The 26,790-nt window shown below is 45.8% G+C and overlaps 2 long non-coding RNA genes across 2 annotated transcripts in view; both read right to left on the minus strand.

Annotated features, from left to right (window-relative positions):
- Positions 1-10,962: 10,962 nt before the first annotated feature.
- On the minus strand, positions 10,963-20,969 carry LOC144134827 (uncharacterized). The gene is made up of 4 exons (XR_013315269.1): positions 20,909-20,969; positions 18,412-18,616; positions 14,047-14,155; positions 10,963-11,158 (listed from the first exon to the last, which is right to left on the minus strand). It is a non-coding gene; the product is annotated as an uncharacterized LOC144134827 (long non-coding RNA).
- A 1,059-nt stretch (positions 20,970-22,028) lies between these two features.
- The window catches only part of LOC144134828 (uncharacterized), a 41,851-nt gene continuing 37,089 nt past the window's right edge, over positions 22,029-26,790 (minus strand). The window contains exons 8-9 of the long non-coding RNA XR_013315270.1: positions 25,318-25,410; positions 22,029-22,085 (exon numbers count right to left, since the gene is read on the minus strand). This is a non-coding gene — a long non-coding RNA (uncharacterized LOC144134828). The remainder of the gene's footprint in view (positions 22,086-25,317; positions 25,411-26,790) is intronic.

Below are 26,790 nucleotides of genomic sequence, written 5' to 3' on the forward strand. Positions count from 1 at the left end.
GAGAATGCATTCTAAACACTGTGATGGCATGACTTCCATAAAGAAGTCGTGATGCATGCGATTGCCAACCTGTCCTTCACCAGCCTCGAGTGGTTCGACTCATAGCTAAGAGGCTTCCCGATCTTGGGCTGTGGCGCCAACTTATGTGGTCGTCCGGAAAGCACAGGTCTAAATCAAGAAACTGCAAATGATTATGCTTAGTGAAATTCAGACTTAAAAAATAGGCTTTGACCGCATGCCTAAAAATTTCTAAAACGTGTTGTGCCAACTTATCTGAGCCCTCCTTGTGCAAGAAAATTAGGTAGCTATCAACATAACGAAATGCTACTATGCCGAGGTCTTCCAAGCAGGGCTTTGATGCGGTATCGACTCTGGACAGAAGAATGTCGCGGAGGAACGGTGCGACCTGGGGCCCTCTGCATACTCCTGATTTCTGGTGTAAATACCGCCCTGCCAACTCACAAAAGTGGAGTTCTGTGGAGTTTGTTTCTTATGGACAGCAACCTGGGCAGGTGCTCTGCAGTGAGCATCGACATGGGGGGGGGGGGCGGTACTATTCATTGTTACATGGTAGACCTCTGAGGCGTGTGCAAAACTGTATCAGGGTGAACAATGAACATGCTTTTACACACGATTGCGTGATTTCGGTTGCTGGCTTCATGGGGCTGTTGTCAATTACTGCAAATCTGCATTTGTCAGTTCGCAGGGCGGTATTTACATGCAGGTCGTACCTTTGCTCAGCAACATTTTTTTGTCTAAAGTTGATAAGGCATTAGAGCTTTGTTTGGAAGACGTTGACATAGTAGCATTACGTTATGTTCATGACTACTTAACTTTTCTCTACATGGAAGGCTCAGAAAAGTTGGCACCAGACGTTTTAGGAATTTTTAAGGCGTGCGGTCAAGGCCTGTCTTGTACATCAGAATTGTCTAAGCAGAATCGTTAGCAGTTTCTTGATGCAGACCTGCGCTTTGTGGACGACTGTTTTTCGGGACTAGAGCCAAAGATCGTGGAAGGCTCTTCTTAGCTACGAGTCGGACCACTCGTGGCTGGGGAAGGATGGTGAAGAGGTGTATTTGTCGCTGGTTAAGGTCAGTAAAGTTGGAAACACTTGATGGGTGTGCATTCACGTGCATGACATCAGCTTTACATAAGTCATGCCATCACTGTGCTGAGGACGCATTCTTGTTGCAGGTTTCCAAGCTAATGGCAGCTGTGTTCCCACTTGCCCATGTCACCAACCTGTCATAGTATGTTTTCACTCGCTCGAGGGTAAGGAATACACTCGGATGATGCTGATATACCTTACCTCCACAGTATTTCACAGTCTCAAGAAAGTCGCGGCAAAGCATAATGCTGCTGTTGTCTTAACAGCGAAGTGCAAGAGAGGAGGCCTTTGCGCCGCCATTAAAAAAAGGATTGATAAAAATGGGTAATCGTCCACAATGAACAGCGTCACAAAAAAGTCCAAAACTTGCAAAAGTAATGGAGTTTATTGCATTCCACTGCCTTATGGCTGTAACTACTATGGGCAGACAGGCAGATATCAGAATGTGCACCTGACTGAGCACTTTCACTGCATAGGGGAAAGGCAAATTCTAATCTGGCACTGCACGCTCTGTATCTTGTGAATGCAAATCTGAAGATGACCTGTCTCTTTGTAGGCCTAATTTCTACGACACATCAGTGGTTTACGGAAGGGATAAATCTGTCGGTAGATAGTTGAGGCTTACTACATAGGTAAGGCAAAGGACACGTGTGGCTAAGCCGTCGGTAAACTTTCACCGTAAGGAATTTGCTTTTTTAGATGACTCATTAGTATGCAAGTGACTTTTGATTGCATTTCACCCTTTCACTGCTTTGGGTTATTGTGCGCCCGTATCTCTTCGCGGGTCTTCTTTTCCGGCTTTCCTTCAATGATGCCGCCGCGGTGGCTCAGTGGTTATGGCGCTCGGCTGCTGTCCCGAAAGATGCGTGTCCGATCCTGGCCGCGGAGGCGAAACGCTAAGACGTCCGCGTGCTGTGCGATGTCAGTGCACGATAAAGATCCCGACGTGGTCGAAATTATTCCGGAGCGCTCCACTACGGCACCTCTTTCTTCCTTTCTCCTTTCCCTCCCTCTATCTCTTCCCTTACGGTGCGAGATAGTGTTGTGCGCGTGTGTTTTTATTGGTTCATCATAAACTAATCACGGGCACAACCTGTGCGCATCTCTTATTTTGAAAATAGTTTGTATATATTACCTCTCCCTTATCCTCTCTTCCTGCCCCTTACCTCTTTCATTTTATTTCTGCATTCTGCCTGCTATCCTTTTATTCCGCGAAGGAGATGCCCTCGACTCAGCGTGGCAAGCTCAGCAGGAGACCAGCTACCAAGAGACAAGGGGGTTTGTCGTTTGGTGTCCAGCTTTCGCCGGCCGCAAGCCAGATAATGGGTCGGAGCCAAATGTTTGCAAAACAAAACAGTGTATACAGCAAAGAGACGATAGAGAGGTTTTCAGTCACTGGTTCGAGCAGATACGAAGTGATTTACAAATACTATGCAACTCCTGCAAAGTAACGATAGAGAGAGATTACAATTCAACAGAATCTTTGCACCTAAAGTGCACTAACACAGAGAGAGACAAACAAACAAAACACAGTATGTTCACCGGGCACTGCGACAGTCCGACGACCTGAGGAGCACGACGGGGCCGCTCCGCAGACTGGCACACGTTGCCTCGGTGGTTCGTGGCTGGGCGGGTGGCGTTTTCCCGGGAGTCGAGCGGGTGCGCTTCTCGGAGGCTTAACGACGGCTCGTGCTAACAGCCAACGGTTGAAGCCTCTCATTTATAGGCGCAGAACGCGTCTTTTTGCTCTTCGCTCCAAGGCAGGCACGCACATGCACGCAGTATCGACTGCACAAACTCCTTCTCATTCTCGCGCCGGGCGCGCGACCCCGTTGGTCGGGCGCGGAAACCGCCTTGCAGAAATTTCTGGTTCCTTCTCGCATGTGAAGACGCCAGCGCGAGAGTGAAGGGGAGAAGGTGTGACTTTAGCGCGGTCGAGGTTACGCCCTATCCGTCTGACGATGAGTAGAAACTACTCAGACATTCTAGAAAAATCGACGCCGCTCGTGGTTATGTTTACTTTGGCGCGGCGCCGGCGAGCTGATTGGAAAGGGCAACAGCACACGCAACCTTACGCGCTCTCCGAGGTTCCTTCCCCCCTTTTTTGCTTCATTTTCCCGCGCGCGGGCGTGATTGCTTACGCGCAGCGCCGGTTTTTTTCGAATATGCGCCGAATTTTTTGACCAAATTGCTGGTTTTTACCTCAAAAAAGGTTGTGGTAGAGCGCCGGTATTTATGCGTTGCGTTCTTTGCAAGCGCATCTCTCAAAATGATAACTTTTATAACTATATGAGCAGGAGCGCAAAAAAGTTGAGTAAAGGCAGTGAGGTTAACCGGAAGAATAATCGGTTTGCTACCCTACACAGGGGAAAGGGGTGTGGGGATAAAAAATGAAATAGGAAACAGGGACACAATGAAAAGTCAGCGTTCGTAAAAGTCACAGTCTATCGGGCAGGCTAGAGGTTTGTATGAAGCGGAGCAGCCGTTTGGAGGCCTTTACCGCCGACGATTGCCGCAGCCATTGGCCGAGAATCTTGATTTCTGTCAGTGGGCGCGGTTCTAGACGCTTCAGTGCAATGCGGAGCGACTGCCCTTCGGAGCTATATGCAGGGCACTCATAAAAAATGTGAAATATAGTTTCGTCATACCCGCAGATGGCAAAGCAGGGCTATCAGCCATTTCTATTAAGAACGAGTAATGGCTGGTGGAAGCGACACCAGGGCTAAGGGCGACGGAGCAAAGTTTCTTCACATCGTGGTAAGCCGGATGAAAGCCGAATCTTCAGATCTGGGTCAAAAGCTTTTAAACAGGAAGTGTAAATTGGCCGGAATTCTATGCGGCAAGCGTTATGTCCCGCGCTAGAGCGCGAAGCCTGCGCGCTGCGTTATCTGTTTTTTTGGTTGGTGGGTGGGAGGGAAATAGCTCAGTATCTGCCTCACATACCAGCGGACACCTGAACCACGTCGTAAGGGACGGGGTAAAGGAAGGAATGAAAGAAGAAAGGAAGGTAGAGGTGCCGTAGTGGAGGACTCCGGAATAATTTCCGCCACCTGGGGATCTTTAACGTGCGCTGTTATCGCACAGCACACGGGCCCCTTAGCGTTTCGCCTCCATCGAAACACCGCCGCCGCGGTCGGATTCGAACCCGTGAACTCCGGATCAGTAGCCGAGCACCTAACCACTGAGCCACCGCGGCGGTCTGCTCTAGAAAAGGGGATCGACACAAAATCGCCGTCGTGGTGATCAGTTCGTGCCGCCTCATCCGCGCGGTGATTGCCGGCTATGTCGCTGTGCCCCTGCAGCCACTGGTAGCTAATGTCGTGCCCTCTATTTATGACACATTGATGTTGTAGAATTTCCGCGACCAGTTGTTCATGGACTCCACGTCGAAGGGAAGCTTGTAAGCGCGGTAAAGGGCAACTTTTGAGTCGGTACAACTAGACCACTGCTGAGGGCGCTGCTGATTGATGTGTTCAATGGTGACAGGAAGAGCAGTGAGTTCTCCACCCGTCGAAGAACTCTGGTGAGCTGTCCTAAATCTAATTTCTGTAGTTCTTCCGGGGATGACCATCTAGCCTGAAGACCTCGCAGGGTTCACTGAGCCGTCGGTGTAGACATGCACCCGGTTTGCATGGTGCTCGTGGAAATATTCAAGGGTGACTTGTTTTAGTTCTATCGGTGATAAATCAATCTTCTTGATTCCAGGTATTGAAAGAAGCCCACGGGGATTGTGCAGGCTCCAAAGTGGCGAGGAATGTCTAGAGGCAGGTGCAAACAGGGACGGTAGAATGACGCGATGTACATCATGGCGTTTGTAAACGATGTGCGCGGCCTGGTTTTAGGTAGACGGGCTATTGTGCGAGGGAGCCCGAGATATCTGTCGAAAATGTGTCCTCAGTGCGTTAGCTGCTAGGCAGGTACAGATTGGATGCTCCTGGGCGGTGAGTACAGATGCGGCCGTAGAGGCCCATTTCGGCCATCCTAGGCAAGTCCGCCGAGCTTGAGCTGTAAAGGTTTGCAGACTTCGTATGCTTTTTTTTCGAATGTTTCCAAGTGCAGGGACGCTGTAGCGAAGAAATCTTATGAATAAGGCGTTGTAGCGCAGCATCATCGACCGCAGTGCCGCTCCCCACGACTTTCTTCCAAGTAAGGCGAGAACGCGAGAAATCGCTGTCAGCCTCTTTTTCATGTATGAAATAGGGGGGTCGATGATAGATGTCGGTCGATCCCAGATATCGATGGCTCTTTTCGTATGGTATTTTTGTGCTTTTTATGCATACGATATAAAGAGACATGTTCTTGCCTGTGTAGGCCACAAGCGAGCACATTTCGGTTGAAATCTGTAAGCCTTGCAGATGGAGGTAGGCCGTAAGAATACTTTATGCCTTTTGAAGTCTTGCTCGAACTTGTGGGCGCGTTGCGCAGATACAGATATCAACCGCATAGATTGACAGTTGCGCCGACTGTGGTAGTATGTCGACAAGCCCGACAAGTGTAAGGTTCAGCAGCATTGGGCTAAGCGCTTCTGTGGAAGACTTGACAACTATATCGCCACGGTTTCCTGGCAAGAAGCAAGGTTTGACTGATCTTCGTTGTCTGGATCCTGTGAAAACGGTGCCAACCTCGGTCGTCTATATTTCTGAGCAAGCGACGCTAACCGAGCCCTGTCCTGTTCCTGAGTCAGCAACGTCTATGCTACTCGGCCGGAACCCTGCCACAGAGCTCCAGGTGTCCAGTATGCCACGCCTGATTTCTACTACTGCTGATCAACAGGTGCCAAACCTCCCCGATGTGCCTCCTTCTACTGAGTAGCGCCAGGAAACAACATTCCAAGAACCGACTCACTTGTTTCCTGTTAGTTTGGTTTCAAATAATTATGTTCCCACCCACAAACTGTGCCTCAAGAGGACGAATGAGACGGCTTCTCGTTGCGGCAACAGAGAAGTACAGACTCCCTTACAGCAAGAGGTACGTTGCGAGATTCACTGAAGTGACCCTGCTAAGTGGCCGGACGTTATTACTGAGAGCTTTCGGTGTGTATGCCTTGAGAAAGGGCTATTGTATTTTCAAAATCGGGCAAAAGATTTTCCGTCTTCCGGAAAGCAATAGAAAACTCTGAAAGGTATATGTCACCTCATCCTTTCGTGCGAAAGGCTGTAAATGGGGGGGGGGGGGGGGGGGCGTACGACCGACACTGATTAATGTACTCGATGTCCAAAGGTTACGTTTACTATTTCATGTGCAAACTATTTTCGATTTCAAGCATCCCCAGTGCTTTCGCCACGCTCGGCTTTTCTTATTGGAAAAGAGCAGAAAAGGTTTGCGCTCATGAAAATAGCGTCGAGCACCGGAACAGCCTGGCAACATGGCTCGCCCGCTCTAATTCAAGCAGCACAATTGATAAGGAGCTGGTTAAGCATCTTGTCTCTGAGACCGCTTACTGGACAGAGGTGTTGAAGCGCGTAGTCGTTGTAGTTAAGCTTCTTGATTAGCGCAAACTAGTGTTTAGGGGCAGTGAGGAGATTTTTGGTTCACCGCGAAATGACAATTATATGAGTATCCTTGAGGCCATTGCCAAGTTTTATCTCTTTCTAGACAAGCACATCAAACGCTACGATACTATTTAAATGAGAAAGTGTACGAACGCTTTTTTGCATTTGTTCCAATCTAATTGCATGCCGGCTTGTATCCTTTCGATACCGGGATGTCTCTCTTGACGACCAGTGGCATCTCAATTGATGATTGTAGGGGCCAAGCTTATGATAATGTGAGTAATATGTCAGGAAAATACAAGAGACTGCAGGCTCAAATCAAACACTTGAACGAATTGGCAGTCTACGTCCCGTGTGCTTGTCAATCACTGAAGTTAGTTGGCGCGTGTAGCGTTGACAGTTGCCTTGAGGGAGTCAAAATTTTCATAGCAATTCAGACACTGTAAGTGTTCTTTGCTGTCTCACCTAAGCGATGGAAGTATCGTTTGGACAGCATGGGCGGAACTGGCCAGCAGCTTGTTTTAAAAAGTCTTTCGGGGACCAGGTGGTCAAGACACGCTCAATCATGCAAGGCCATTCTGAAAAATTTCAATGCAGTCTTGTGTTGCCTTGAACCTATATCAAAGAAAGAGGAAGAAAACGGTAACACTAGAAATGAAGGGCACTTTCTCTTCAACAAAATAACAAAACAAGAGACTGCATTTTTGGCAATTTTTTGGAGTGAAATCTTGGACCGCTTTGACAAAATGAGCGTAGTATTTCAGAAACCAGGCATAGACATTTCAACTGCTAGAAAGCTTTGTTAATTCTTTGCGACTTCTCTTTATACCTTCGAAGGGAGTGCATGCAAGCTGAGTACCAATCAATGTTATCAGGATGAGGATTAACGCATCGTTTTGAGTAAGAACCCGGAAGGGAAAAGCGATAGCGGGCTACAAGGTAGAAAAAAGTTTATCGTAGAAACCTACAATGTTGTACTTGACAGTATAGGCTCTGCTTTGCGAGTGCGAAAGGCTGCCTATACTGAACTCTGCGAAGGGTTCGATTTCTTAAAATTGCTGACAGAAGTTGGGAGTGAGGCCTCTCTGGCACAGCAGGCAGAGAAGTTTATGAAAACCTACGAAAATGATTTGGAGCCAGCATTTTTCACTCAAATCGTTCAGTTTGCGAACTTTCTGCATAACTCTTTACGCCAGGACACGAGTCCCCTGGGAATAATGAAGTTGCTGCACGAAAGCTTATTGATGTGTTTCCGAACCTTTCTATTGCTTTGCGAATGTACTTAAGCATACCAGTGACAAATTGTGAGACCGAACGATCGTTTTCAAAGTTGTCGCTGATAAAAAATTGCCCTCGTTTGAGCCTCCTTGACGCCTTGGTGAACTCGCTTGCAATCATGTCTATTGAAAGTGACCTGCACCGCAATCTATCCTTCGAACAGACTATATCTGAATTTGCAAAAGCGAAGGCGCGAAAGATGCAATTTTAAAAGAGGACTGTTTGCGCTATACATAAATAGTTCCAATAAGTTCGTTGTGCCACCTCCGAGCCTCTGCGTTGCCATTGAAGCGCTGGGCAATGTAATTCAAGATATGCAAATCTTCGTTGTTTGTATCTTGTTTGTTCTTGCGAAATTTAACGTGCCTATAAAGGACTGTAATTTTGTTGTTTTTGATCGTGCCACGTTTATTTGGTGTCGTCCTTGCTTGGCTTGTCTTTAACGAAATAATTTTTAAATAATGTTCTGTAATTACAGTTGCTAATTTTCACCTGTATTCTAGTGCATTTTTATGGTGTTTGTATTGCCTTAGGTATGATATGTATTAGATATTTGTAGAGTAACGTGTATAATAATTACTGCAGTCTGAAGCTTGAATTTTAATAAAGAATGTTTTGGATACAACCATGCGTCTCCTCACCTAATTAAACTTAGTGATGCAAACAAAGCCTAGCTTCAGAACGATCGACATCTGAGCTGTGTGGTGTTTTCTGCGTTCTTGTTCGTCTTGATTGCACTAAACTTTTCCTTTAAGCAAAGCTTTTGCTGAAAACACAATGCAGATTAATCATAAAGTGAACATATGTGTGGGTGTTTACAACAGCACGAGTTTCAAGAAAGTTTTGCTGTTTATTTATAATAATAACAATAATAATAACTCGTTGATTGCACTTCGTTCTTTTTATTTTCGCGCAATTAAACTGAAACATGGCATATTTCCAGCTGCGTATCAGGCGACAGAGGGAGGGAAGTCGGTATAAGGAAAGGGGGCCAGCATGCGCATTAGTCCAGGGCCCCCATTTTTCTTAATCCTGCACTGGTTATTGTAATAAACAAGGTTTATGGTTTGTGGGGGTTTAACGTCCCAATGCGACGCAGGCTATGAGGGACGCCGTAGTAAAGGGCTCCGGAAATTTGACCACCTGGGGTTCTTTAACGTGCGCTGATATTGCACAGTACACGGGACTCAAGAGTTTTTCCACCACCGAAATTCGACCATCGGGGTCGGGATCGAGCCCGCGTTTTTCGGGATAGCAACCGAGTGCCATAAAAACAGAGCCACTGTGGCGGCATTGCGATATGGAGAAGCGACAGGAAGTGGCATCCAACTTTGGCGTAGATAGGCAATTGTTTTGGAGATAAAAGCACGAAGTTTTTGTCACCTCTGCGTCTCAGCCTAATATTGTTCTTTTTTATTCGAGAGTACTATCTCTTCGACAATCCTGACTCGGACATCTTTCAATACCATGAATGTCAAACTGATTGAAACTACTCTGGGGGCAACGCCACTTTCTTGCGTGACCTCCAAAAGTGCCAGAAGATCCCGCTGAAACCATAATGCGAAAGTGCTTGGAAGTGGTTACTGAACACGTTGTTCCTTTGTTCGAGTTGTATATAGCCCACTTTTCAGCTACTCGCATGAGCGGTCTCCAGTAGCACAAATGGGGCTCTGAACTGCGGGCCCTTGTGGGCCCGGCACGGGCTGCCCATAGGGGCCCGACGTGGGATATGTGCGGGATTTGCAACTCGTCATCGGGTGGAGACCCTCAAGGGCAGCCCAGTGGGCTTACTGCATAGCCCCACTAGGCTCCGCGCTGGATCCCCCTGGGGAGGCCCGTGCCGGGCCTCCGTGGGCTGGCCTGTGCCGTGCTTCCGTGGACTAGACCGTGCCGGGCCTCTGTGGGCTGGCCCGTGCGGGGCCTCCGTGGGCTGGCCCGTGCCGGGCCTCTGTGAGCTGGCCCGTGTCGGGCCTCCGTGGGCTAGCCCGTACTGGGCCCCCGTGATCTTGCTCGTACTGGGCCCCTGTGGTCTAGTCATTCTGGTCCCTGTGCGCTTCTTAAGAGATAACTTGCGGGAAGTCAACAAAGGTAACCCATATAGAACCAATAGCTGTATGCCTTTGGGCCCACCGACCCAATTAGACTTAAGGCCCACCTTGCCAACCCAGAGAGGCTTTCTTCACTTCATCAGTATATTTTGTGTACATATTACTACTGAAATCACAATGCAAGTAAGAATGCTTCTTTTTTATACATTTGTTTTTGCAAGACATTTTGGGAATTCTTGCATACAAATCCCAAATTACTGGGGTGAAGGGTCCGCCCCCTTCATCCGAACTTTCCGACCGCCATCCCAGTCTCTCGCCTCCCGCACGAACGCAGCCACTCTGTTGTTGCCTTCCATGATTGGCTGTCGGGATTCTGCGCTGCACAGCACAAGTAAAAGTGAACAAATAAACACACATATCAAATTGATGTTCAGTATGGTGGATAAAAATCACTTTCCAAAGCATTAAAGTCACATCTTTCAGGAAATGCTTCAGAGCCGTATGCAATGCTTGAAATATCAGCAAATTTCGTTTGCTATTAATATCCGCCCAGTCAAAACGTACTACAGGATTCTAAGACAGAAAAAGTTTGTAGTCTGTAGTCTTGTCGTATTTTGGGCATGTCTTGTGTAGTCTGTCTTGACTTTTGTAGTCTGTCTTGTCTTTTGAAGTCTGTAGTCTGTCTTGTCTTTTGAAGTCTGTGTTGTCTTTTGTAGTCTGTCTTGTCTTTTGTAGTGTGTCTTGTCTTTTGAAGTCTGTCTTGTCTTTTGTAGTCTGTCTTCTCTTTTGTAGTCCGTCTTGTCTTTTGTTGTCTGTATTGTCTTTTGTAGTCTGTCTTGTCTTGTGTAGTGCCTCGTACGCTGTGTTGCAGTCATTACTGTGCAATTCTTGTGAACTTAATGGTCATCTATCATGTAACACAGGCTTTGTGCATTCTGGAAGTCATGCACAAAAATGCGAAGCTTGTTAACGGTCGCCTCTCAATTAACAAAAGCTTTGTGCATTCCAGAGTAATTCATGCACAAAACCACATAGCTTAATTGAAATGAAAATGAATATATTTATTGTAATAAATTAAGCTTTTTTTAGCACTTGCTCATGCACGCTGCCCTGGTTGCATGCACGCTGCCCTGGTTGCATGCAGGCTCCCGGCTGCAGGCTCCCGGCTGCAGGCTCCCGGCTGCAGGCTCCTGGCTGCAGGCTCTTATGGCCCTAAAGCGGTCTTGTCTTGGCTGAAAAAAGAAAAATAATGTAGTACAGAATGTCAGCAGACGCCCATTTTAGACAGTCAAGTAGACTTATGGCCGCAGTTATAATGAACGCTCATTTTTTTACAAACGAGGGCTTGCATCAACCAATTATGCCTTTGGTAAATGACACTGCATCAATATAAAATAGGACTAACCATCATGGCCAAACCACACAGTTACAGCTAACAAGGTGCCGAATACCTGCCCCCACATCCATAACCTTGCACTTCAGGCCAAAGCAGAATGGTCTCCATTAAAATTTAAAATGAAAAAGCTGCTCCTGCGGGCACCTTTCCCTCAGTGCATGCCATATAGTAATTGGTTACAATCCCATATCTATTCGATCCGATACGCTGTAATGCACTAGAGTGCATAGACATTGCTTCGTCCCAGCATAAACGAGGTTTCATCATTAGTATAGTCAGACTTTGTGCGATACATCTCTAGGCACAGTGATGCAGAAAGTACAAAATGACTGTTGTCAGGCTTAAAATGTTCTACATGGATGAAACATTTTTATAGAAAACTAACACCTTCTAGTGTTATAATTTGTAAGCTGTAGCAGACTGTAGCTAGTCCGTCAGTGATAGCAGCATGACATCTGGCCGCAGTCGTCACTGGAGATATTGGTACAATTTGCGATTACGAGTGCAGCTCGAGGTAGGTAGGTAAAAAGTTAAGGCACCTGCTCCTTGGTTGAACAGCGCTGGCGTTACTAGACAAAACAAATGATTGGTTTGGTTTATTGGGTTTAAATGTCCAAAAGTGAGGCTGCATAATTTTAAGTAAGCTGCTCCAGTTTTCGTACGTGAAAGCACACAGTACAGATACAAAACTTACTTGCTTGAAAGTATGCATACTTTCAGGCAATTTTCACTAAACGTTCCCATGAAGAACTGCTTAGTATATCTTGCATAGGTTACAGCTAGCGGTGTGCGAATAACAAAATTTTCGAATACGAATCGAATACAAATATGAAGAAAAAATGGCTTCGGATATCGAATCGAATATCTGGCCAGCACAAAAAATAAATTCAGAAAAGATAAACAAGCAAAAATTGTTCCTCATAATTTTTTCAAGATCGTATATGGCCTTTGCAACTGAAATAAACAAACCTAAACTGCCTGAACACCGTAAAAAACATAATGTGCGCTAAAATGTATATATATACTACTTAATTGAACTGCATAACAGTATCCAACCTGTAATTTGCTCAGGCAAAATGCAATTAATAACATGACAAGACTGGAAACAAAAATAACATGATGGCTAGTAAAATCTCATTAACTCGGTTTTCAAAGAACCGACAGAAATGCCCAGGTTATTTGTAGGTCGATTTGCAAAACGCCCCGTGGCCCCGAAAAAAATACCAAAAATGCGGTAGTCTTGTGAGGCGGCTCCATCGTACAAACACCTGTAATCCTGTGACGAGCACGGAGTTACGGCTTGCTGGAAGACAGCGCGAACGTAAGTGAGATGGGAATGCACATTGACGTCGGAATGGCGAGACTGCTTCTAAAAAAGGAAAAGAAATGACGAGCGATGTGTCAGTCAGCGTCTGAAAGCGGCGCGGTGCTGAGATTGGACTACTGGCGAATGCGCGGGCCGACAGTTGCCATTGCAATGGGCGAGTGGCCAAGCTGAGAAACCAAAACTACGCGGCCAGGTTATTTTTTTAACCTAGTGACAGGGACCCTCTGAACATTGTCACGGCTGCCGTTAGGCCCACGTAAGAGGTTCATGGGTTAGAGTGCCCTATGCAATACGCGGGATTTTTACAGGATCGCTTGCCCTGTTGCGACACCTAGACTCGTCCCTTCGGGAGCCTCACGTGAAATTCCGCAAGTAGGCTTCCCGCATAGCGTAGTTGACCAAAACAAGATTGCGGTGGTCACGCTCGGATAGTTAAGGTGACAGAACGAATGCCATGGGTGTGGGCATTAATTAGATAACACATTACAGAAAAATAAAAAATCAACAAGCTTTCGCTTTGCAACCGTTAGAAGCGGCTCGTCCCCCATGTTGTTCGCAGCACGTGTGGTATGTGGGAAAGCCCACTTGCAGATTTGTGCACAAGGTCAAGCCTAGCGGCATCGGAATGCGATCGGTCGACGCGATAAACGACGGAGAAGAAAGAGAACAAGGCCTTTTTATTGTTTTCCTGGAACTTTAAAGTCTATATTCAGATAATCTGCCCATATATTGCGCTTTTGCAACAATCAGATTTACGAAAGTCGGCGCGGTATACGATCGCTGCCGAGTATTCGGGAATTTTCGAAAATTCCCGAATATCATTTCTCGAATACGTATATGAACCGAATATGAAACATATTCGATTCGTATTCGAAATTTCGAATATTCGCACACCCCTAGTTACATCTAAACCTCAATATATAGAACCTCAATATAAGGAAGTTCACTGCGCAACAAAGTTTAATTTTAGTTTCTAGTTTCCACTGAAATCTATGTATTTTTTCCCTCGATTTAACGAAGCAGTTTCATGCCAATGTTTTGATACGAAAGTTTCAAAAAAATTTGGGCAAATTTCATCACTTTGTAAAGTTAAAAAATGTAATTTTTGTAAAAACGTGAAGGTTGCTACTGCTACTATAAGCGTTGGCAGCAGCAGCAACCTACCAGTGCCACCTAATGCGAACACTCTTGAGCTGTCGAGCGTCCTATACAACGAACACTGCCGCGGCGGCTTAGTGGTTAGGACGCTCGACTGCTGATATCAACGACATTGCGGCTGCATTTCGGTGGAGCCAGTGCATGCCAGTTCATCAGACTTATACTGATGATAATGAAAACAAAAGCAAATTAGAGTGTATTTTCACACACCAGAAAACAGATATTGCACAGATATTTACCGCCGCAGGTCACAGAACTTCTGTGCTAAATACCGCACGACCTTCTTGTTCCGCTTTGAAAGCTCCTCGGCAGAGCACCCTTTCAGCATCAAATAGTACCGGAAGGAATCTGCAAAGTTTGGACAATGAGTAATGTCAGTGTGTTTATAAAAATCATAAAATAATTTGAAAACAAGCTTTTTCATTTTTTTGTTGCTGGTTCAGCCAGCGAATGGGTAAGACGACTTAAAACACGGGCTAAGGTCATGTGAGGCATACAGAAACTACAGAAAGGTTGCTGCTTTCTTCACTTTATTTCATGCCAACTCTTATGCAAGCCTATCCAAAGCTGAATTGACAAAAAAATTAACAAACAAAGAGATCCGTAGTTTCAGTACACCTCGCATGACATCTGCTCACCTTCATCATTAGCTACCTCTGAGCTTCTGAAGAAAAATGAGACAATTTTCGGACATGCTTGATTATTCGGACTTTTCCGCAGCACCGTGATATGGCCCACAGAGGCAATGTTCAAGAGTGCCTGAAATTTCAGACGCACCACAACTGATTGCTTGATTTTTCGGACCTCATTCGCACTCGCCGCCAATACTGAAGCTGCCATATAATGTGAACAGTGGAACCTCATTAATTCATAACTGCAAGCGAGATCGAAAACTTGATCAAACAAAACGAAATTCAAGCTTAAAGGGAGCCTCTTAACTTGCGATGCTAAGTTCTTCGCAAGTCGGCACATTGCACCCGCGTGGTTTTGAATTTATACTGTTCTTGAATGTCTTCCGCCACGCGGACTTGAACAGTAGTCAGATTTCACCGAAATCATCTGTACCGAGTCTTCCGTCTCGCATACGAGAGCAGGTAGCTGCAAAGCTGCGTGGGAGGCGTACGGTTTCACGGAGACGGCGAGTGCAGGAGGAAATGGTGGTGCATTTCAAAGCGAGGTCAGCGTACCCGCGGCAAAACACACCGCAAACCTGACTTTTCTATCATAAAACCGTAAACAACTAGCGTTTCGATGACAGGCAAGACACCTCTCATTATATGCAAGCCACCGCTAAGAGCATATCGCTGGATACAAAGCCGATTTTGGCTCCAGTCGCTAGGCCTAATTACGAGGCCAATGCCGACGGAGCACCTGCTTCGGCTGTTTCCCGATTGTTATTGTCTCGCCATCTTCGCATTCTCGTTCCAGGCCCATCGTATTGCGGGCGCAGCGCAGTTCCCACAGCAGCGTGCTTGCTTTCTCGTTTAAGCTTTGTTCCAACCGTGCATTTATAGGCTACATGCTGAGGGCAGTACAGCCAGGCCGAACATGTGAAAGCGGTCACCGCCGTCGTCTGTGCACGTCACGCGGAGAAATTTAGTCGTGAGGATCTTTATAATGTGTGCAATACAACTGACCCCTTTCTCCGGCATATTGGTAATAAGTTCGTAATTTTTTCAGTAAAATTTGATTGTCCGAACTGCCTGATTTTTCAGACTTTTAGTGGTCCCTAGACAGTCCGAAAAATCGGTCGTCAACTGTAACTGGCACCAGAAAATTCTATCCCACGACTCTGAAAAGGTGGCAGCAAGTGGCACAGGCACAGTTCACTAAAGATCAATGGGAGAGGGGGCTTCTGTCCTCTAGTAAGTGTAACACCCGATTCACAGGAGTGAATCACTATTCCAGAAGCTGGTTGCGTATCATGCGATTCGATGTCATTGCTCTGTATGAATCATGCCTGAACCATGGACAGCGCATGTTGAAAAACATACATTTCACTAAGTTTTAGCAGCAGTCTACTCCGCGTTTAAATATAGCAACTCTAGCACTTTTTCTTGGCACCGGGGTGCTTGTGTGTCAACTTTTCGCTGCATCTTTGTTGTTTTGTACTGGTGCTGCCATGTTCATTCCGGACACGTTCATCTAAAATGGGGCAGCTGACGATACTGATAATTCCATGTACCTGTTGAACAACACACCCCCTTCAGTAACTGCTGTGACAGCAATGCAAACAGAATGCGTTCAGTCCCTGAGTCTATTTTTACAGCAGACAGAATCAGTCTGACACAAAAGTCTTGCAACCTTCATGAGCCAACGCAAAAGAAACTGCGGGACCATACGTCATGTCTTTACGACCTCTATTTTGACCTCTCAAACCACCTTCTTCGCAAGAAGGTTGGAAAGCAGCGGCTGCAACAGCTGCCGCCTGATCCCACAGCCCACTGTGCACTTTTCAGCTGCCGCTAGACGAGCAGAGCATCACTCAAGTGACTTTCATATACAGTAAAAGCTCGTTAATTCGAACTTCATGGGACCGGGAAAAAAAGTTTGAATTATCGGATGTTCGAATAACGAATGGCCTCGAAAAAACTGACAAGAGCCATTTGCATTATGGTAGAAAACGTTTCGTATTTACTTGTGTAACGAACCCACCCACCCCCAATTTCTGCCTAAGAATTTGAAAAAAAAGCGTCAGTCGTTAACACTTCCCTCTATTTCGTACCTTCACGGTCCACAACGCATTTCTTGGCAGTGCGCCAAGATGCTGCGCAGCGATAACATCCCAGTGTGTTTACCTTTTGACATTAGCTCTAGCAAAGGGGAGAAGCGAACTTTGCAGAGTGCCAGCGCTTGTCCGGTTATGCAAGCCTCATTTTCAGTACATTCGCCTTAAGGGCAACCCATAGGAGCGAACTTGCGCTGCGGGCTTTGAGCGGCACGGCGTTCCCCGCACCGCCGCCGTGCAGCACCACAAGTGGCGGAAAATGGCCGGCTGCCACCAAGGTTTAGAAACTGCGTGATTTCATATGCTTAGTGAAATGATGAAAAGAACAGCTGTGCATTTACAATTAAACTATTATTTATTCAATGATGACCAAGAGGACCAATTATTCTTCATGGCCCTTTTCTGAACCAAAATAATGAACCTCCTGCGCTTGACCTGCCGCCGTGGCTCAGTGGTTAGGGCGCTCGACTACTGACCCGGAGTTCCCGGGTTCGAACCCGACCGCGGCGGCTGCGTTTTTATGGAGGAAAAACGCTAAGGCTCCCGTGTGCTGTGCGATGTCAGTGCACGTTAAAGATCCCCAGGTGGTCGAAATTATTCCGGAGCCCTCCACTACGGCACCTCTCTCTTCCTTTCTTCTTTCACTTCCTCCCTTATCCCTTCCCTTACGGCGCGGTTCAGGTGTCCAACGATATGTGTGACAGATACTGCGCCATTTCCTTTCCCCCCAAAACCAATTATAACCTCCTGCGCTTCCTGACGTCAACCGACGCGTAGTTGCTAAGCCTAGCAGCCTTGAAAATCCAGAAGCATTCTGAAAATTTGGAGCGTTTCATCGCTAAAATTTTGTGCTGTGGACATCTTCAGACAAAGCGAGAGCTTCGTGCGAATTTTGTTTGCCGTGGACATGAGGCACAGTGTAGCGGCAACGACGAGTTCGTGGTGAAGTGAGAGGTCGCTTTGGCAGGCACAGCCATGTTGCAGAAGCGGGCGGAAGCCTGACGCGGTCGCGCCCCGATTGGTCTGCGCTGATAGCCGACGTTGGCCGCTTCCGGCCAGCGGCTGACCGCCAGGCGATGCTAAAAGCTGGCGTTATGATCGCGGCTAACCGCATGCTTCCATTGGCGTTTGATGGATGGAAAGATGGACGACACTCGCGAAAGAAATAAAGTTCTTCGCACGTAATTCGTAGCACCCGTCCGAAGTCATAGCCTTTCATGGGCGTTGGCTGACTGCGCCGACAGTACTTATCAATATTTTCGAATTAACAGCGCTCGAATTAACGAGTATTTAGTGGCGAGTTTTGGAGGCTGTGCGGAATTGAGGGTAGGCAGCCGTCACTGCGGCCGTCGACGCCTACCCGTCGGCGCCGCCGGCCGCCGCGCCGGTGATGGCGCCATTTAGGCTTTGCCCACTCCTCCACGGTTTTATCTGGTTCCATCTTCTATCCCTGTTTAAGACATGCGCAGCCTCTAACTATGCGGAGGTGCTATTTTTTTTTTGGCAACGTGCTGTGTGCCAAGCTGCCCAGACGCGGCAGCGCGTAGTTCGAATTATCCGTAGCGGAACCGACTCGCTTTCGAATTAACGGGCTTTTTTATACAGAGATCTCTATGGAGCTTGGCCGGACCAAGTAGTGTAGTTCGAATTATCCGAAAATTCAAATGATCGAGATTCGAATTAACGAGCTTTCACTGTAAAGTCCTCTTTATAGTGTGAATTGGTTCTCATCAGTCTGACAACAGTGACAGCAATGTAATTAATAATTTACAAACTCACAGAATCTCAAATGGGCCACATTCTAAAAACATTCACCACATTCACCAGTAAGAGTGACTAAATGCATGCAGCTATGCAACAAGAACGAGTGGTTTACCTGACACTGAAGCCACCTTTATAGGGGAAAGCGGTGGATATATCTTCGTCATCCCCTTAGAGATGCCTGTGAGGCTCCTTTGGGCGAGGATTTCGTTACCCCACAGGCACACTGCCAACTGTTTGCAGAATGTGGAATCACTGCCCAATGCCAGCAGGCGATTCTATGCAGCCACTGGCACATAACTTCCATGCCCAACATGAACCTGAAGATGAACACAGAGCACAGATGGTTTTAATACTGTTTTAAATGCAGAACTCACCCGACATGAAATGCCAACATAAACATACTTGCTAGTGATCTGACTTCTGATTGAACATTAAAAGCTACTAAAAAATGTACATATTAAGGAACCAGTCTTAGATGCGTTTCCTGAGAAGCACTTTCACATTTTAATTTCCGCTCAAAGTAACCAAGACACATCGCAGGGTGGAGACAACACATTTTTGGCTTGCATGTATTTTCTATCAAATGTTGCACACTAGCTGCTTCCAAAAGCATGATACATGCTGCAGTACTCATATGTGTATGGTAAAAAATTGTTTGTTTTGGCGTTATGGGGTTTGACGTCTGAAAGCAACTCAGGCTATAAGGAACCTCGTAGTGGAGAGCTTCGGAAATTTCTACCACCTGGGGTTCTTCTATATTTCATAATTACATCGGGACTGCAGAACAACAACCCGGACTAGTTTCATGGGCCTCAACAGTCAAGACACACAGACTGTTACACTGCCTGCACTCATTACATGTGCTGTACCGGCACCTTTACAATATTAACACACATAGGCAGTACATCAATATTTAATATCAAGCTAGCAAGGGCGAAAACAGTTCTCAGGTCCGAGCAGGCACCGCACCTCGTAACTTGCAACCCTTTGGCAAAGAAGCCAGTCACAGCAAGAGGCGTAGAATTATGGCAAGCTAGTCAAGTTGGTATTTATTTGTGGTAAGCGAAGGTCTAAAAAATTAATATATAGCACAGCAACTGCTGTTTTACTTCTCTGCAGCTGTGTTCCATGCTGTTTACAATACAATGAAAGACTGGAAAAGTTTGCTCCGGCATGCTTAGAAACTTAACTGCTTTACAGGCCTTGACTTGCCCAAAGCATGCTGTGACGAACACTGGCAACTTATTGGATGCACTAATATTTTGATTCAATTCAATTAAGATTGACACACTACGAAATTACAGGACTCAATCATGTCTGAAGTTGCCACTGTTGTACAAAACACTTACATGTGGCACAGTTTAACTTATGTATTTCACCGTGGAAAATTACAGAAGTAGACACCAAATGACATTGAGTATCAAAAAACACAGAAGCAAAACATTGCGTCTGTGCGTGGAATACCATAAAATAATAAAAACAATAAACTCAAGAATAACATGTGGTAAAATCACACATAATGACAAAGGAAAAACGACTGCAAAGGGGTGACGCAACTATCACTTGTTGTTAATAAACCGGGTCTATTTTTCTAGGATAGCCAGAGAAGGCTCACTTACATGGGTGTCAAGGCCAAGTGTGTGCATGTGTGCTGCTTCTAAAATCTCTCGCTCAATTCTAGACTTTCCTCTTCGTACGATATTGTTTGATTAAGCTTGGGGTAACAACCATTGCATCCCATGCAATGTCTGGGGAGATTAGCACCAATTTCACTCTTCAGAGAGCAGAAATGCTGCCACAGTCTATCATTGATACATTGGCCAGTTTGGCCAATGTAAACTCTGCCACACTGCAGTGGAAACTGGAACACCACTTCAGTGGTGCAGGTGGCGCTGCACGGACCGTCCGCCACATGCTTGCAAAGTTGAGACAACTTGCAGGGGGCGGAGAACACAAGACGGATTCCCTGCTAAGCAGCCACCTTCTTCAGGTTATGTGCCATTTTATGCAAATAAGGCATAACCTCTAGCTGGCCTTTGTCAAGGGGGCCGCTTGCTTCCTCCGGTGTGTCTTGTCCCACAGCTTCTACATCAGCGATTCAGCCACTGCCTGGAGGAGGGGTGGTGGAAAGCTGTGGGACAAGATGCGCGGGCGGAAGCGAGCAGCCAGTGCAACTGCTCGTCACATGCTTTTGAGGATTTCTCGAAGCTTAAGTTCAGATTTCAAGATAGCACACAACGCCATACACTCGTGTCGTCGTAGCCATATGTGCGCAAAACGCGATCAGCTGTTTGCTCTACAGCCTGCAGCCGCCCAATAACTTCACGTCGTTTCTTCTGCTCCCAAGGATCCAATATCTACCGTACATGTGCAAGAAACGATACGCAGTAGCCCGCAAAGCAGCGTGCTTCCGTGATCCGTGGCCACCATCCCTTTTGACTGTGATGAACTTTCCTGTCTAGACTTTTCTAGCGGCCAGCAAGCTGCCTGAGCAAGGTAAACAGAAGAGGTCCAGAGTCCACGGCCATTATGAAGTTTCAAGAAATGCTTTTTTTCTCACCTCTGACTAACACAGTACGTAAACAAAAAACTAGCGAAATACCACGCACCTCTCCAGCTTCATTTGTGATCCCCACTGTGTTGTCCACTTGTGCTGTAGGCCCTACAGCTGCAAAATAAGAGGGAAAACAAGAAAGACAGGTGGATAAAGTAAAAAGCAGCTTACAGTAGTAGTGCGAGAACTATCTGCCATCTATGAATCTCAGGTAAAGAATGACCAATTCTGCACGTATGAACATTAACCCACACAGCTTTCGCATTCATAGAATGTAAGGAATTAAGTGCCCTGGGTAGTTTTTTTTCATTTTTTTTTCATTTTCATTGATTTTGAGTTTTTTCCCATTGATTTGAGGTAACAGATACTTAGCACCGTTTTTTTACTCTTTCACCTCACACAATTTCAAACCTTTGCTTATGTTTGAAATTTCACCTGTGCTTAGGAACATAGCAGGCAGTTTTACCTTTGAAGACTAGAGCTACACCAAAATCGGAACAAAGATAACGCCTTTCAGTGGAGTCGCGGAAGTTTCAGCATAGCATGCATTCCATGAGTATATGCCAACGAGTCACAAGTGCTTTAAACCACAGATGCATGCTGCTTTCCATATCTTGGATTGTGAAAAGGCTGACTCCTTCAGAATACACCACAAAAATCCCAAGACACCATAGTTCTCCAGTGCAGCAAGGCACTATTACTGAAGGCTATGGAGCAAATTATGTTTCTTGATGTATATGTGCTTTAAGAAAAACCAGAAGCATGGCTTCACTAATACAAGGGCACATTATTGAGATAGCCGCATGTAATGCAGCAGATAGGTACTGCAATTGCAGAGGAGGCCAGCCTACAAGGCGGAAAGTTAGGTTGTAGAGACCGCCCCAAGGCAATTTTTTTCAGGAGTGAGCTTGACAAGTGGCAGCCGACTGCCCAAGCTGGATCAGATTACATTCGGCATAATAAAATAAACCTGAGTTTTCACTTGCAAGGCATTGATAATGATAAAGTCAGTATTCAGCGCAGTATTCAGCGCAGAAATAAACAAGTTATTATTATTATTATTATTATTATTAAAACAAAAGTTAAATGCCGGGAACACCAATAAAGAATTGCTATTCGCACAATGAAGAGCCCTCTTACCAAGTTTCCTTCAGCTTGTGCAAGCAGAAACATACCTTTTGGCAGCCTTGCTTCGTCTGTGGAGTTCACGTCGGGAAATGGTGCAGGGTCCACTGTTAACGAAATAAAAACGACCCTTTTGTGTCTTGCATCCAAAATTCCTGCCCAGAAAATTTTTTGAAACGAACGTAACACACCATTTTCAACAACAGTGTTTCCCTTTTTATTGCCGCAAAATACCCTGAAATTAATTTATTTTCCTTACTGCAGGCAAGGATTAGCCACAAAAAGCGACCAGACGGCTGCTTGACAAGCTGGCTACCCCATTAACAGGAAATATTCAGTGCCTTACATGCGAATAATGGCACCACAAAAATGGTGTCACTATGAACACTAGCAAAGAATGTCTATCAGTGTAGGCAGTACTTCTCATTATAAATACTATAACAATGGACAGAAATGTGAACAACACGGCACATATGCGCTCCGCTGTTACAATTTCTTTTGATCGCGCTTTTACCAAGGTGGTAAGAAAATGATGCTAAAGTCATCCATGAATGCATAACAGACGACTCTCGTGTCCACTGAAGTGAAAGTAAGATGAAAAAAAATGCGAACAGTGGAGCACCCAGGCTCCGCTGTTCGCATTTCTATTCATCGTGCTTTTACCCAGGCTCCGCTCTGTTCGCATTTTTGTCCATAGCTCCTGCACATGCCATAATTGTAATCGCAATACCAGCTCCAGTTATAATTGACGCTTACTAGTTATGAATGAGGGCAGTCCTGACGTCAAAATGTGCATTAGCCCATTGTCACAGCGCCTCGGATAGAACAAACTGCACCCATTCCTCAGTCAGACGAAACAAGGAGGCACTGTAATTCATCCTTTAGTTGAAGCACTTGCGCGTCTTAGCAGAAGCACCCGGACACCGAATGACATCCCAGACCCCTTCTTTCGAGGGGAGGTGCCCTCAAAACAAGGTGCTGCCTCAAGAAAAGCTACAAAAAAGACTGCACTGAAAGTGTAACAGCATGCCAAACACTTACAAAGTTACATAGTGTGTACCATTACGGGTAAAAAGTAACAGACCCCATGTCTAAGTTCTGGCCCTTGCTACTGTGCATGGGAACGCCACCTGACGAAACACTTCTGGTGTCGAGACCGGCGCAGAGGGCCTGTTTCGACACCAGAAGCGCTTTTTCAGGTGACGCCCCTGCGCACAGTGGCATGAGTCTAAACTTGGAGGGGGGGGGGGTGGTCTGTTATTTTTGCCCCCAATGATCCATGTGCCGTGCACGGGCAAACCGCCGATAATGGAATCCTGGGTCTAGTGGGTGCGATAAGTGGGCATCAGAGCAAGTGAAACTACTGCACACAGTCAGTGATCTACAGCTGCCAGCAAACTGAAAATTTCAATATGGCATGCCTCACCGGCTGAAGCTGTCATGTGCCTTGCGCTGGATTTCCAACCAGCTCACCAGCTTTTGCGCTGTTACCATGTCAATTGCATGCTGACAGCAGAGAATTCATGAAATGCTTCATGTCATAGGTGCTATGGCAGCTTTGTCATTGCATCATTACAACTTCTTTGACAACTGGAGACTAAGGCTGGTCTACTGTAGAGTCACTAAATAAAACTTAAAGTACCGCATGGCGTTAAGCAGGGGCGGCCATTTTGGTGTTTATCATTGTTGTCAGATTGCCGCTTCTGTGACCTCACCGCTAACTTTAGCCCAACCATTTCATAAACAATGCTTCTAGCCACCCTGACGCTGCGGCGGGAATCGTGCGGCTTGGAACCGCTGAGATGCAAAGGGTACAGCCGTTACCATCAGTTTATGCTTTCATCGTGGGGAGACACTCCTTGCAGTATGAACTTAAATATTCCAGGTTATTGTTGATTATTCTGGGCAAATTTTTCTAGACTCTGCACAATCGGCGTTGCGCTGTTCGTATGCTTTATTATATATTGCGATAGGCGATCGCCTCCTCAGTAGAAGCTGTTGCTATAACACTTCATGTGTTGCCTGTTAAACTTGCTTTTATTTTGTAGGAGGTAATGTGTCAACACCGCGGGAGTATTGCTAATGGCTCAATGTAGGCAGCGGTCGAGTGCAATGCTACTACGGGTGTCTTCGCGGTTACTCCAAACTTTTACAGGAGAAATATACGAGCGCTCCGGCTGGGCAATTCACGGTGATTAAGGCAAGGGTAACCTCGCTGGAGGTAAAATAACGCTGGGCGCCCTGGCGACTGCTTCAAACAGCGGCTTAATCTTGAAGCTAACGGCAGCGAGCCATCTGCACGTGTATTCGCAACTTGTAGCCGGTGTAACTGGATGGTCAGCACGCTTCCGGAGCACAGTAATCACTATAATTCCGTGAAACTTTGGGGGCTGGTTACAGAGAATAGCATAATCGTTACAGGGAATGGCATAATCGAAATCATTGCGGCTCACGAGTTGCAGCCATACGCGTAGTCGAGCACCGTCCTTTTTTCCCAACGGAAAGCGCATGAACCGTTTTCTGTCATTTTGCGAGTTGAAACAGCCAAAAACGCAGCAAAACGGCATCCTCGTATGCTCTTGTGCAGCTGAAATGCTGCGAAGCGCGGGATCTCGTGGTCAATGCGTCGGCCACTGACAGCACTTGCAGCGTCGCAGCACTAGGACTACCACAGTTGGCCGACTGAAAACGCAAAAGCCACAAAATGGCCACCCCCATGAACTATCGCACTGTAAACAAATATCACGTGATGCAGACTGACCAATGATCGTGGCAGCGGCACATAATAAGAGAAAAGAGTGCCGGTACTCTAACTTTTTATTTAGTGACTCTAGTTTACTGCATGCTGCATGCATCTAAGAACTCCTTCCTTATTCAATGGTTGACTGCACGCAAAATTCAACTGCGCAAAAACCCTTGACACTTAAGTGACTACCGTTCTTGTCGAAATCAATGAAAAAAGATAAGCATTTTTTTGCCACTGCATGCTACCAGTAAGCTCTATCCACTAGACATGGCATATTGTTCATAACAAGAAGCCTAATCGGCAGTGCTGTGGCAATTAGCTCCCCATATGTAGTCATATTCATAAAGTGAGCTGGACTGTATAGCAGCACTATGTCACGAGAACTTAACTCTTTTCGGGATAGGTGTTGGGCTTTGATTGATTCGATCATTACAGTGTCTCGAATGAAATAATGTGCAAGCCACTCTACATAGAACAACCCTGCTAACAGTCCAGGCTTCGAATTTTTGCGCTGGTAGAAAGGCAGCAGTTTATGCTAATTTTGCATCAAGATGAGAACATGGGAACATTTCAAGAGTGTTAAAAGTTGGTACCAGCCAGCTGCGGCAAGGGCGACGAGTGCTTAGCCTGTGAAGCACTGCTGCCATGGGCACACTGACTTGGAACCCAAGAAGCATGGCCGGGGACTGGAAATCAAATAAGCAAATAAAATTTCACAAAACTTTCTATTCATGCAGATACCAGTATAATACACTATCAACAAATTAAGCACACAGAGCAGCATTTACCATGTTCACTCAAAAGAAGAATACATTTAAAAAATAGCTCAAAATTGGGAAGAGCATTCATTATGCACAGAAACATTTCAAAAAAATTTGCAACAGCAAAAACAAAAAATTTGGGAATTCTTCAGCTTCGTCGCCTTCAAGGGCATGATGTGGCAGTGTTTAATGGCTCCCATCAGACTCTTCTTGCAGATCCTCATTCAATGCATGATGTGGGAGTGTTTAATGGCTCCCATCAGACTCTTCTTGCAGATCCTCATTCGTGTACATGCACTTTGCTACTCTTGTAACCACTAACTCTTTAACTTGCGCCTCTATATCTCACACACTCATAAGAATACAATCATAGCCTGTCACATTATTTGCAGATTACCCGTCAATACAGAGCCCCGCTTTAACCAAGCCATATGAATGTGCATGCATGGCCAAGGGGCAGAGTGTCTGAGTCTGGATCCAAGAGTCCTGGATTCAATTTCCATCTCGCACCCTCATGTCAAAGGAGTTGATCGAGTTGGCAGCTGTCAACTCAGTTATATAATGTGGTCTCGCGACGACACACAACCTGCTGACCAATCAGTGCCCTGCCATGCCACTTGTCAACTACCATGCTCATGATTTTTTTATGCTGACTTTAACGCTGCCACATTAATATAGACATGTAAACTAGATACTTCATTCAATATGGCAGACATTTAAAAAGAAATGAAACGCACCATTCAGCTCAGTTGCTTGTTCGATGTCACAGATTACTTTTAACATGGAAGCTGGTCTTAGAAATTTATATAAATGCAGTCAAATTTTGACATCAGGGAATATGTATGTGTGTGCTGGTTTCTAATATGCAATTCAATTTTGATGCGAAACAAGTCCTTGAGTACTTATATATTATGTAACTTTTTTCAGAGAGCTTTCAATAAATTTTGCTGCAGGGAAATTGCTGAATGCATGCCACTAACTTCTCTTGATTGTGACTTCATAAATAATTTTTCTAAGAACCTATTCCCACTATAGTGGCCCATATAGTAATGTCAAAAGTGGGCACAACTAGGATTTACTCTCAATTTACATAATGCAGTGCGAAGCGTAACCGCCATCAGATACTAGAATCTTTCGAACGGTAGACTGACAGTGCAAATCATCTGTGACCAGCCAAGGTTTCCATGAGCTTTCATATCCCTCGCGAAACATTCTTAGAGGCCATTGATCCCATAGGCCAGGACAAAAAATTGTGACATTTGAGAAATATGTTTATGTACTGCGTACTTCTTTATGGTGTACAAG

This window comes from Amblyomma americanum, chromosome 5 (genome assembly GCF_052857255.1).
Source record: "Amblyomma americanum isolate KBUSLIRL-KWMA chromosome 5, ASM5285725v1, whole genome shotgun sequence".
In the NCBI taxonomy this organism is placed as follows: Eukaryota; Metazoa; Arthropoda; class Arachnida; order Ixodida; family Ixodidae; genus Amblyomma; species Amblyomma americanum.